The 13638-nt window shown below is 45.8% G+C and overlaps 1 protein-coding gene across 1 annotated transcript in view; it reads left to right on the top strand.

Annotated features, from left to right (window-relative positions):
• The first annotated feature begins 1815 nt into the window (after window positions 1–1815).
• Window positions 1816–13638, top strand: part of COL26A1 (collagen type XXVI alpha 1 chain) — a 72879-nt gene continuing 61056 nt past the window's right edge. Inside the window, exon 1 of the mRNA XM_080829865.1 lies at window positions 1816–1918. The gene's annotated coding sequence lies outside the window, so the exon portion shown is untranslated. The remainder of the gene's footprint in view (window positions 1919–13638) is intronic.

Genomic DNA, 13638 nt, shown 5'->3' with positions numbered 1-13638 from the left:
AGAGATCACAAGTAGGCAGAGAGGCAGGCAGAGAGAGAGGGGAAGCAGGCTTCCTGCTGAGCAGAGAGCCTGATGTGGGGCTCGATCCCAGGACCCTGAGATCATGACCTGAGCTGAAGGCAGAGGCCTAACCCACCGAGCCACCCAGGCGCCCTGTTCTACTCGGTCTTAACTATAGTCACCAGGCTGCACGTTACATCCCAGGAGCTTTACATTTTATTTTGTATCTGGAAGTTTCTGCCTTTTGATCCCCGCCTTTCACCCATTTCTTCCACCCCTACCCCCTGAGCTCTGGCAACCGTCAATCTGTCTGTATCTATGACCTGGGTTGTTTTTTCTTTAGATGCCACATATAAGTGAGATTATCCAGTATTTATCTTTCTCTGTCTGCCTTATTTCACTTAGCATAATGCCCTCACGGTTCAGCCATTGCTGTCACAAATGGCAAGATTTACTCCTTTTTCATAGCTCCGTAATATTCCGCCGTGTGTATCTACATCCCGTTTTCTTATCCGTTCCTCCGTCCATCGACACTGAGGTTGTTTCCATGGGTTGGCTCTTGTAAATAAGGATATGATGACCGTGGGGGTGCAGATCTCTTTTCGAATTAGTGTTTTTGTTTTTCTCGGGTCCATCCCTGAAAGCGGAGTTGCTGGATCAAATGGGAGTTCTTTTTTTAATTTTTTGAGGAATCGTAGTACCATTTCCCCACGGCGGCTGTACCAGTCGGCACCCCCACCAATGCTGCGTGAGGGTTCCCCTTTGTCCACATCGCCACCCACACCTGTTGTTTCTTGTGTTGTTGGTGGTCACGTCACCATTCTGGCAGGTGTGAGGTGATAGCTCGTGGTGGTGTGGTCACATATCTTATGTCTCAGGGTTTTGTAAAATAGTATTAAGCTTTTTGGCAAGAAAAATGTCCAAACTGCAGGAGTGTGAAATTTGGCCCTGGAATCCACTGCAGTTTGCGGGGGGAAAAGGGTCCCCCGACGGGGCTGCGAGTTTTTCATTGGTGTGTGTCTCTCTCATCCATGACGCTGTGATTTTCTTCAGGATGGGACTCGGTTCTCTCTGTCTGTGACCATAGCATTGCATGTACCTGGTGCTCGATCAGTGTTCATTGGACGAATCAGCCAAAGGAAGTGATTGCGACAAAGTGTTGGAGTTTGGGAACTTGTGGGTGTTTGGAAGTTCCCCACGTCTTCACGATAGTTTTCTTTTCCTTCCTCATGGTCTTGGGCAATGTCTTCGCTCAGGCTGCCGTAGCGAAATATCACAGACTGGGGGTTTCAACAACAGAAACGTGTTTTCTCAGACGGCCACCTTCTCGCTGGGTTCCCACCCGGCCTCTCCTCCGTGTGTGCATGAACTCAGAGATCTCTTTCTGTGTCCTCCTCTCCTTACAAGGCCACCGGCTCTGATGGGTTGGGGCCCCACCGTTATGACCTCATTAAACCATGATTACCTCCTGAAGATGCTATATGCAAATACAGTCACATGGTGGGGGTGGGGGCAGGGCTTCACCCTATGGATTCTGGGGACACAAGTCAGTGCATGACAGACATTCTCCCCCCGCCCCACCCGCCCCCTCCGCCGCCTTTGGTGGCCATGCTTGGAGACTTGGAGACATGCTTGGAGACACAGAGAGGGGTCACTTGCCCAGGGCTACACCGTCAGTGGGCACGGAGACAGAATGACAGGCTCCACTACCCGGGCAGCTCCCAGAGCCCTGGGCTGGGTGCTCTCTGCAGAAGTAGGGTCGGGGAGGCAGGTGGACGGGCGCTCACATTCTCCTGACGCCGCCCTTGTGTTAGTTACAGGACTCTGATCAGACCCACATACAGAGTGTCCTACCGCACGGTGACGGCGCTGGAGTGGAGATGCTGTCCTGGCTTCACCGGGAGCAACTGCGAGGAGGGTGAGTCTGCCGGGGTGTGGGCGGCCGCGCATCCGAGCATCCGAGCGCTGGGGTGCGAGGTGCAGGGGGCGGGGCACCGGCTGGGCTGGGCCGCAGAGTCTGGGTGTGTTGCTGCCACCCTGCCATGGGCGTCGAGCTGGGGACCCTAGGTGCACTGATTGGGTGGAGGAGAATCGTGCATCCTGGCCTCGGGGAGGGGACTGAGTTTACAGCCTCTTTCTTCCGCTCTCACCTGGGAATGCGGGCAGGCAGAGCGGGCTCCCGGGTCTCTGTTCACCAGTCTGGGAGCCAGTGTCTGCCGTGGAGTGAGGCACACGGATCTGGCGGGCAGCGGACTGATTGTCCTGCCCTTCTGCCTGGCTGGAGCCCAGGGCGAGGGTGGGAGGACACGGCCTGGAGCTGGGGCCTTCCTTCGGAGCCCCCGGACCCGGTTCCAACCTGTCTCTGGAGCCCGAGGGGGCCAGGGCGGACCCGCAGCAAATCCCGGCTGCGCTCACGGCGCGGGGGAAGCAGGTCCTGCCCCACCAACAGATTCGCAGCCCATCTCGCTCCCAGAGAGTAAGTTATAATATGTCAGGTATACGCTTTGATTGAAAGCTGCCTGAAATTCTTTGGGTTATAAATAATAGGATCATTACAGAACGGTGCTAGTAATGAGGATGCTTCCGTGGGTCTGTGGCCCAGAGTGGAGCTGAAGGAAAGATCTGGAAAGCAAGCGGGTCCATTTGTGCCGCCTTTCCTGATGTAGAAGGCGCCTGGTCCTGGGAGGCCTTTGCTCAGCACTGGGAAGGCTTCGGGGTCCTTCTCTCTGCTCCCAGAGCCTCCGGGTACCCCTGCCCCGCCGTCGACCCCCTCCTTGCCTCAGCTCTTGATAACCTTGTGTTTTCATGTCTGGCCACCCCTACCCCTGCAAACTGCCACTCGCCTCCCTGCAGACCGTTTCTTCTGAGGGTAACTGAGCCGGGTCCGAATAGGGGCCCATTCCTCCCTCCCCTGGAAACCACTCAGTGCTGAAGCATGGATGGTTTTTCATCTCTCTTCATGTTCTCGTTATTGAAGGAACAATCCAGTAAACAGAGTGTAAGGCTCAGATGTCTGAGTCCTAAACCTCACGCAAATAGGTAAAGGGCACGTGTTTGATGGAATTCACTGAGCGGGTGATTCAAAAAGGGGGATTCAAGACAGTGATGTCTTGATGGGCTGACTGGGGAGCCCGGGACCACCCTTAGTTCTGATATTTCGCTAGAAGAACTCACGGAGCCAAAAAGCTATTGTGCTAACGCTCATGGTTTGTTACGACGAAAGGTGTGGATTCAGGTCCTCCAAGGGAAGGAGCCCGTGGGACAGAGTCCAGGAGGATCGCCCCCACCCCGTCCCCACACACGGAGCTGCCGGTTGTCCCCTCCCGGTGGAGGCGTGGGTAGCGATGAACTCCTCCCCTCACATGTAAAACCACTTGACACAAATGTTGCGACCAGAAGCTGGCAGGAGCCTCACCGCGTATCTTCCCCAGGAGAAGTGGTTCACTATTTGCTAATTCAGGACCCCATGACTTTATAGATCACAGTTACCCTGAATAAGGGAAGGAATCGTGTCTCAGTGTCTAGAACAATAGGGATCTGTCTAGAAACGTTTTTCTCTTATTGCAAAAGTTAAGCCCGCGTTCAGTGTAGAAAATCACGCCTCTCAAGGCAACCCTGAGCCTCGCTTTGGTGAAAAGCTTCCAGACCTTTCTGTGCTCTCATATCGGTTATACTATTCTGATAACTTTCTTTTTCATATAACGTATCATGAATGTTTCTTCATGTCAATAGATAGCTTTCTGTAGCATTATTTTTGGTGCCTGCAAAATCTGGGTATACACTTAATTTTTTTTTCTTTTTTTTAAGATTTTATTTATTTATTTGACACACAGAAATCACAAGTAGGCAGAGAGAGAGAGGAGGAAGCAGGCTCCCCACGGAGCAGAGAGCCCGATGCGGGGCTCAATCCCAGGACCCCGAGATCATGACCGGAGCTGGAGGCAGAGGTTTAACCCACTGAGCCACCCAGGTGCCCCTGGGTATACACCTTATTAACGAACCCCCCTACTGGAAGATACTTAAGTTGCTCCGAGGTTTTAAATTATTAGTGACATGACTCCAGACATCCTTTTTTTTTTTTCTCTGACATAAAATTTACATACTCTGAAATGCTCCTATCTCAAGTGTACATTTTGATGAGTTTTGATACATGTACGCATTTCTATCACCTTCTGGAATGTTCTTACCCCTTGGCCGTCACTGTCCTGATTTCTATCATCATAGATCAGTTTTATCTATTCTTGAACTTCATATAAATGGAACCACATAATATTTACTCTTGCGCGTGGCTTGTTGCAATTAATAAAATGTTTTTGAGACCTATTCATATTGTTATGTATGTATCGATAGTATATTCATTTTTATTACTGGGTGTCATTCCATTGTGTAAGTAGCCACAATTTTATTTATGGGTTGTCCTGTGGCTAGATCTTTGGGCTGTTTCTGGTTTTTGGCTTTAAGAATAAAACTTCCGTGAACATTCTTGAAATGTCTTTCTTCGGACGTAAGTTTTTATTTCCTTTGGGTTAATCCGCAGGTTGAATTGCTAGGTCAGGTTGTGTGTTTAGCTTTATTTTTATTTTTATTATTTTTTAAAAGATTTTGTTTATTTATTGGACAGAGAGAGAGAGATCACAGGTAGGCAGAGAGGCAGGCAGAGAGAGAGACCCCGATGCGGGGCTCGATCCCAGGACCCTGAGATCATGACCTGAGCTGAAGGGGAGGCTTAACCCAGTGAGCCACGCAGGCGCCCCGTGTGTGTTTAGCTTTATAGGAAAGAGCCAAACTGTTTCCAAAAATGGCTTTACCAGCATTTGGTGTTGTTAAGTCTTTTTCATTTCAGCCAGGTGAGTGGGTGCGAAATACTCTCTCATTGTGAGTTTAATGTGTGCTTCTCCGTTGACTAAGGAGCATCTTTTTGTATGTCTATCTGACATACTTACCCGTCATTCTTTTTTTTTTTTTAAAGATTTTATTTACTTATTTGACAGATGGAGATCACGGAGAGGCAGGCAGAGAGAGAGAGGAGGAAGCAGGCTCCCCGCCGAGCAGAGAGCCCGATGCGGGGCTCGATCCCAGGACCCTGGGATCATGACCTGAGCCGAAGGCAGAGGCTTTAACCCACCGAGCCCCCCAGGCGCCCCATTCCCCGTCATTCTTATATCTTGTTTCATAAAGTGTCTATTCGAGACTTTTGCTCATTTTTCATTGGGTTGTTTAACTTGATAAGAAATGGCCAAGTTTTTTTCCAAAGAGGCTTTAACAGTTTTGCAGTCCCACAAGCAAAGTGTGATCCAGTTGTTTCACACTCTTGCCAATATTTGGTGTGTTAGTCTTTTCAATTTTAGCTGTGCTACCGGGAATGAAATGAAATGCAATGTCTTCTTTTTTAAGACTGCTTTGACCACTCTAGTGCCTTTGCATCTCCATAAAAACTTTGCACAACTTAACAATGTCTGCAAAAAAAAAAAAAAAAAAAAAAAGTTTATTGTGATGGGGAGTAGGATTGTGATGAATTTATAGACCAATTTGGTCTAGAAAGGAGAAAAGAATTGTAGATAAATTATCTTAATAATAATTTACAGACTCATTATCCTAATAATGAGCCTTCTGATTCATGAACATGATATAACTATGTATTTAGGTATTTAATTTTTTCCTTATAGAGTAGAGGTATTGCTTCTCTTATTAAATTTATTTCTAAGTATTTTGTGGTTTTGGTGCTTTTTAAAAAGTGGGATTGCCTGGGTGCCTGGGTGGCTCAGAGGGTTAAAGCCTCTGCCTTCAGCTCAGGTCATAATCCCAGGGTTCTGGGAGGAAGACCTGCATCGAGCTCTCTGCTCAGCAGGGAGCCCGCTTCCTCCTCTCTCTCTGCCTGCCTCTCTGCCTACTTATGATCTCTGTCTGTCAAATAAATACATAAAATCTTTTAAAAAATAAAAAATGGGATTGCCTTTTAAATTTTCGTTTCATAATTATTTTTCTGCCAGCATATAGAAATGTATTTGATTTTTAATATTGACTTTGTATATAAAAACTGCACTAAATTCAATTATTAGTTCTAGTAGCTTATTTATTGATTTCTTTGGATTTTCTATATAAGCTGTTATGTCCTCTGTGAATAAAGACATGTTTACTTCTTCCTTTCAACTATTAATGCATTTTATTTGATTTTTCTTGCTTTGTTGGACTGGCTAGAATTTCTGGTAAGATGTTTAACAGAAGTGGTGAGAACAGATATGGTTGCCTTGTTTCCGATCATGGAGGGGGTAGGTGGGAGGAAAGTTCTCCATTTCACTCTGAAGTATGTTGTTAGTAGTGGATTTTTCCATATATGCCATGTATCAGATGAGGATAGTCACGTTTTTTGTCTGAGTTTGTTGAGATTACTTGTTAGGAATGGTGCTGAATCTTGTCAAATGCTTTTTCTGCTTCTATACTGAGGTGATCATTTTTTTAACCCTTTATTTTGTTAATATGACAAATTACATTGATTGGGAATACTAAACCAACCCTTTGTTCTTGGGAATAACGTTATTGTTACTGGGATCAGCCATATTTAGATGTATTATTCATTTTTCCGTTTCTGTATTTGATATTTATCTGTAATTTTCTCTCCTTGTAATGTCTGCCAGTTTTTGGTGGTGAGGGTTATGCTGTTCTCATAAAAAGAAATAGGATAATTTCCCTCCTCCTCTATTTTCCAAAAGTGTTTTTTGGTAAAGTTGGCATTAAACATTTTCCTTAAATGCTTAATAGAATTTACAGTGAAAACATGTGGACCTGTAATTTCTATGTGGGGAAGGTCTTGCATTTGTTTGTTTTTTTAGAGAGAGAGAGTGTGTGTGCCCAAGCAGTGGGGAGGGGCAGAGGGAGAGGGAGAGAGAGGCTATCCAGCAGACTCACTGCTGAGCCCAACACAGAGCCTGATCTCACGACCCTGAGATGACAACTTCAGTCTTAATCAAAAGTCAGATGCTTAACCGACTGAGCCACCCATACGTGCTCCATTTCTTAATTTAATAATTATTTGTGCATTTTAAAAATCAAATGAACTGAGTTGTATTTGATGTATAACTTATTACATACATATAATTTACACACACCGGAAGTGTACAGATCATTAAGTTTAGACCAAATGGATAATTTTCTACATAATTCTCATCTCTCTGGTGTTTTGTCCTCCAAATTTGCCTCACACTCCCTGAACTCAGATTTTGGTCTCTACAACTCAGAGAAATTGCTGTGTTCTACTTACTCTTCCTTCCATAAGCTCTGGTCTAGAAGGTGCCTCTAGGAATTGCCTTGTGTGTTCTGAACTGCCTCCTGTCCAGTGCCTACGAACATTTGTTCCATACATTTTGTCCAATCTTCTAGTTGTTTCTGGTGGGAAAGCGAGTTCAGTAGGAGTTAGTCTATCATGACTAGAAGGAGAAATTGCGGCTTTCCTTTTTTGAATTTTTCTTTATTGTTCTCTGTATTATTTCTTAGTAGTTTTAAAAACAGTGTTCTTCCATTTTATCCACCCCACCATCCTTTGTGCTTTTGTGAAATTGGGTGAAAAATTTCCCGATTCAATATTATAATTTTTGCATTAAAGAGATTATCTTTTTTATTTTTATTTTTTAAAAGATTTTATTTATTTATTTGATAGAGAGAGAGAGATCACAAGTAGGCAGAGAGGCAGGCAGAGAGAGAGGGGGAAGCAGGCTCCTCACTAAGCAGAGAGCCCAATGTGGGGCTCCATCCCAGGACCCTGAGATCATGACCTGAGCTGAAGGCAGAGGCTTAACCCACTGAGCCACCCAGGTGCCCCAAAGAGATGATCTTTTTTAAAAGGAAGAAAAAGATCATTTCCAGTGAACTTTCTTCCTCCTAGAGCTCGGGGCCTCCATCCGATTCATGTCTTCTAGTGCAGGTCTGCTTGTTGTATGTTCTCTCTACTTAAAAATAATTTTTATTATCTATTTTTCCTTGATTTATTTTTTAAGAATCAATTAATGGATTTGTGGTAAAATGCACATAACCCAAAATTTACCATTTTAACCATTGTGAAATATATAATTCAGTGGCATTAAGTCCACTCACAAGGTTTTGCAAAAACATCACCACTGTCTCATTCCAGAGCTTTTTTATCCGCCCCCCCAAAGGGAAACCCTATACCCATTAAGCAGTCATTCCTCATTCCCCCCTTCCTTTAGCCCTTGGCAACCACAGATCTGCTTTCTGTCTCTATTGATTTGCCTATTCTGGATATTTCATATAAATAGAATCATGCAGTATGTGGCCTTTTGTGTCTGACTTCTTTTACTTAGCATAATGCTTTGAAGCTTCATCCAAATTGTGGGACATATCTGAATAATGAGTACTATTGCATTATATGGATATACCACATTTTGTTTATTTATTCATTGGTTGATGGACATTTGGGTTGTTTCCACCTTTTGGCTGTTGGGAACAACAGTAATTCTCATTATTTTTTCAAAAAAATTATGCTGTGAACTTTCATGTACAAATTTTGTTTGAACACCTGTTTTCGATTCCTTTTGATTTTGATTTTTACTCAGGATCGGTATTTCTGCGTCATATGGTAATTCTGTGTTTAACTGACAGAGGAGCTGCAGAATGTTTTTCATAGTGGCTACACCATTTTACATTCCCACCAGCAATGTACAAAGGTTATGATTTCTTCATGTTGTCTCCAGTACTCCAATTTTTGAATAATATTTTTGCTGAGTTCATAATTACGGGTTGATTTTTTTTCTTTCAGTGCTTTAAACAGATTGATTATTCCATTATCTTTTTTTAAAAAAATATTTTATTTATTTATTTGACAGACAGATACCACAAGTAGGCAGAGAGGCAGGCACAGAGAGGGGAGGAAGCAGCCTCCCTGCCGAGCAGAGAGCCTGATGCGGAGTTTGATCCCAGGACCCTGGGATCATGACCTGAGCCGAAGGCAGAGGCTTTAACCCACTGAGCCACCCAGACGTCCCTATTCCATTGTCTTTTGGCATTCATTGCTTCTGGTGAGAGGTCTGCTGTTTTCATTTTGTTGTTTCCCTTCTAGAATGTGTCTTTTGTCCCATAGCCCCAGTTTCATCTCGGATGTTATCAGGTGAGACTCTCTTAATTCTGTTTGGGCTTCTTTGAGAATCTATAAACTGTCGTGGTTTTTGTTGTTGTTGTTGTTGCTTGTGTGTTTATCTTGTTAGGAAAATTCTCCTCATTATTTTTTCAAATATTTTTTCTTCCCTCTTCTCTCTTCTCCTCTTGATGGTCCGTTTGCTCACCTGTTCGATTGCTTGACGGTATCACTGAGGTTCTGCTTTTTTCCCCTTTGTTCTTCCATCTAGACAATTTCTCTTGATCTGTCCTCAAGTTCATGACTCTTCTGACATCTGTAATCGTCTGTTAAGCCCATTTCAGATAATGTCTTTTCAGTTCTAGAATTTCCATTTCTGTGTGTGTTCGGTTTCTAGTTCCCCAATAAGATTTCTCCATCTTTTCACTTACTATGATCATAGTTTATTTTATATGCTAGGACTCATATATCACAGCTACTTTTTTTTTTTTAAGAGAGATAGAGAGAGATCACCAGTAGGTAGAGAGGCAGACGGTGGGGGGGGGGGGTGGAAGCAGGCTCCCCGCTGAGCTGAGAGCCTGATGTGGGGCTCGATCTCAGGACCTTGAGATCATGACCTGAGCTGAAGGCAGAAGCTTAACCCACTGAGCCACCCAGGCGCCCTCATAGCTACTTTTTAAGTCCTTTTCTTCTGTTTCCAAATCTGGGTCATCTCAGGGTTTATTTGTGTTGTCACTTTTCTCTTGACTTGGGTCACAATGGCCCCTCTTTTTCTTTTCTTCCATGTTGGTAACTTTTCCTTGTCGTTCGGAGACTTTGAATGATATGTTGTAGAGATGCCTGTTTCCTTGAAGAATGTTGATTTTTGTTCTAGCAAGCAGTTGAACTACTGTAAGTTTGTGAAGGCTTGGTTTTTATGCTTTATTGGGGGGGGGGTATGTCAATCCCTTAGACCTGGGTTATAGTTTTTACTCCCAAGGCTTGGTCTTTCTGTGCAAAGGCAAGGCCTAGGTGGAGAGACTCGAGCTCCAAACTTGGAAAGGTTCAAACTGTAAATCATCTCCTTCCTCTTGGGCGGCAGCTGGTATCTCTGCTCAGTTTTTATAGCCTTCCCTCTGTTGTTTTCTGCTGAGCTCACTGGAATCTTCCCTACACATGCTCAACTCAGGGGTCAGCCAAGGACTTCAGGGGAGTTTGTACGCAGAGTCTGGGGCTCTCTGTTCTATGTAGCTCGTTCCTTATTCGATTTTTTTTTCCTTCAGTTTCCAGGGCCTCTGGCAGCCCTAAGCCTAAACAACTTCAGTTTTTGACTTATGTTCTGGCCACCCTGAGCTGCTGAACTAAATTTGGTCCTCAGGGGGGAAAAGCCATGTAAATGTAGCAAGTTCTATTCTCTTTTCACAAGGGTTGAATCTCTTCAGTTTCCGCTGGAGTTTTGCTGCTCTTGAGGGTCCTCAAATAATTGTTTAAAGAATTATCTAGAGGGGCGCCTGGGTGGCTCGGTGGGTTAAAGCCTCTGCCTTCAGCTTAGGTCATGATCCCAGGGTCCTGGGATTGAGCCCCAAATCGGGCTCTCTGCTTAGCGGGGAGCCTGCTTCCCCCTCTCTCTCTGCCTGCCTCTCTGCCTACTTGTGGTCTCTGTCTGTCAAATAAATAAAGAAACTCTTTAAGGGAAAAAATAGAATTATCCAGAGCTTATAATTTTTACCTCAAGTAGAGTTAGTCTGATACAAGCCACTCCTTCATTTTGGAATGGAAACTTTGTGAACATCTTTTCAGCTCCGTCTTTGTCAACACCTTTAATGATTTCCTTAGTATAAATGCCTATGCAGAATTATGGGGGTATCCATGAGGGGTATACGTTGTGTCAAGGCTTTTGAATCATCTTGCCAAATTAGGCCCTAGAAAGGTTGCTGATTATACTGCTGTGGGCAGATTGAGAGATTCTGGGGGGCGGAGAACATTGTCTTTATCTGTGTGCTTTTGTGGGGCCCAGCACAAGGCCTGGCACCTAGTTGGGGGCCTGTCAAGGACTTTGCACCTGGGACATGATCTGAGACATGATCAAAGGAGTCAGCATTAAGCACAGGATATGATACCATTACGTCACCTCCGAATTTAATTTAAGAAGTAGTTCCTTGGGGTGCCTGGATGGCTCAGTCAGCTGAACGTCCGACTCTTGGTTTTGGCTCAGGTCATGATCTCAGGGTCGTGAGATTGAGCCCCACGAGTCTGCTTGAGATTCTCTCCCTCTTCCTCTGCCTCTCCCCCTGCTCTCTCTCTCTCAATAAAATAAATGTATGAACCTTAAAAAAAAAAAAATGTGTTCCCAAAGCTATATTACACTGGATGTCCCTCCTGTTGGCTCCCTTGGCAGACAGCAAAGTGCTCTTTCTGTAAGCCACTGGGACCTTCGAGGTCTTGGAAAATCCTACTCCAAGTTTTCCCAGCACAAGGTGCAGGTCAGCTGAATTCGTAGCCGGCTTCTTTCTGGAATCCCTAAGGTGGCCCGATCCCTGGTGTTTTAGAAGCCAGGTCTTTGGTGGTGTGGTGGAGGAGATTGGCCACAAAGCTGATACAGACTCAACCTTCAGAAGATATGCTTAACTCAAGTAGGGAATTTTTCCTTTTGTTTAATTTTGTTTTGTTTGCTTCAGGACAGGAAACGAACCCCCTGTGCTTCCATATGGGCAACGGCAGGCCCAGGGCGAGGTGGCTTAGCTAGTGCATCCAAGCGTTGAGCTGACTGATTTGAGTCCAAGATGGCGCTGACATTTCACCCCTGGCTCCAGCTCTGTGTATGAGTGTGTTTGTGTTTTGAATAGCTGAGGGTTCAAAGCCAGAAGACGCTCTCTTGGGAGGAGGCTGCAGCCAGCCTCCCGGCCAGCCTGCAAAGCTCAGCATTTTAGGGAAACGATTATCAGCGAGTCTGATGGTGTTTCTGAAACTTGCCTCCCATGGCTGCCATTAAAGGGAGGGACAAGCAAATAGGGCTGTTTATTCAAATTAGTGGAGTACCTGGGAAGTTCCAGGCACTGTGCTATGGGCTCGAGTCACACTGATGCAAAGGGGACCTCAGGAGCTCCTGGATGTGGGGGGTGGGGGAGTGGGCAAATAATCCTAATTCTGCAAAACAAGGGTTTTGCTAAAGTTATGCTTGCTTCGATGTGGGACCCATAGGGGGTAAGAATTGGGGAGGGATCTTCTTCTAGCTTAAGGCCTGACCCTCTGGATCCAACCTGGGTCCCTTCTCTCGTATGTTCCATCTTTCTCATCCCCTGGTTCCTTCCCATCAGTGCACGAACACATCAAGTATATCTTTTCTCTCAGAAAACAGTCTTGTTAAATCTGCATCATCCTTTAGCCAACACCGTGTCTTGAGTTTCTTTTCTTTTTTATTAAAAAAAATGAAATAAAAAATTTTTACTTACTTATTAGAGAGAGTGTGCGTGCATGTGCACATGGGATGGGAAGGGGCAGATGGAGAGGGAGAGACAATCTTAAGCAGGCTCTACACTGAGCCAGGAGCCCTATGTGAGGCTCGATCTCACGACCCTGAGATCATGACCTGAGCCGAAACCAAGAGTTGGAAACTTAACTGACTGCGCCACCAAGGCACCCCTCGACCTTCCTTTCTTGACCAAGCTTTTTGGAAGAACTGACTGCCTTCCCTGACTCACGCTTCCTTGCTTCTAGGGTTTTCTGCAGCCCCTGAGGTTAGGCCTCTGCCTCACTTGCGTCTCAGAGACTCTTCTCGCTGAGGGACCTCTGCACAGGTGATGTCCTGGTCACATTTACTTCTACTTTTCCAGCCACTGGCAGAGAGCTGGAACCTGACCTGTTTCGTGAATGAAGGAATGATTGCACAGGCGGTTTTCATGTGTGCGAGACGTTGAGTCTCAGCTGGGGGATGTATGGTTAGAACCCCATTGTACAGATGAGTAACTGAGGCTTAGAGAAATGTTGGTTTTTCTGGGAGGCCCTGCTGGAGCCAACGGGAGAGGTGGAGGCCAAGTGACAGGAAAAGGAAGATGCTGGCTGAGCTGGAGAGAACATTCCATGGGGCCCGACCAGACCACTTGGTCACTTCTAACACCTGCCTCTTCCTGGCATTTTCGGTTAACTTTGGCCGGGGGTGGGGAGCTGGGGGCCTGTTGTGTTGAGCATCTGCTTTTGTTCTTAGCTTCCATGGACAGTGTGGGCCTCGCTGATGAGATTACGGGCCCTTGGATACTCTGTCCCAGGCTGGAGGGGTTCCAGGCGTCCAGACGGGTTTTGTCGTCAGACAGGCATCTTTCAGCACCTCCCGTCATGCTGTGTGGGGCTGTAAATATCCACAGATGTCACCTGCCTTTTCTTTTTCTGGGACACACTTGCACGGGGGCTGGCCCAGGTCACCAGCTTGTCTTCCAGCTCCTGGGCTGTCTGCACACCCAGAAGGTTCTTAGCACCTCCCACGACTGCTGCTTCTTCGGCCCTGGGCATTTCCCAGGGAGTGGCAGGGGCCAGAGGGATGCCATGGGAGATGACTGCCAAGCTCGTGAATTTTCTGA

This window comes from Martes martes (assembly GCF_963455335.1).
Source record: "Martes martes genome assembly, chromosome: 18".
NCBI classification, from domain to species: domain Eukaryota; kingdom Metazoa; phylum Chordata; class Mammalia; order Carnivora; family Mustelidae; genus Martes; species Martes martes.
Note: the sequence above shows the minus strand (reverse complement) of the source record. Positions and strands in the feature narration are given on the sequence as shown.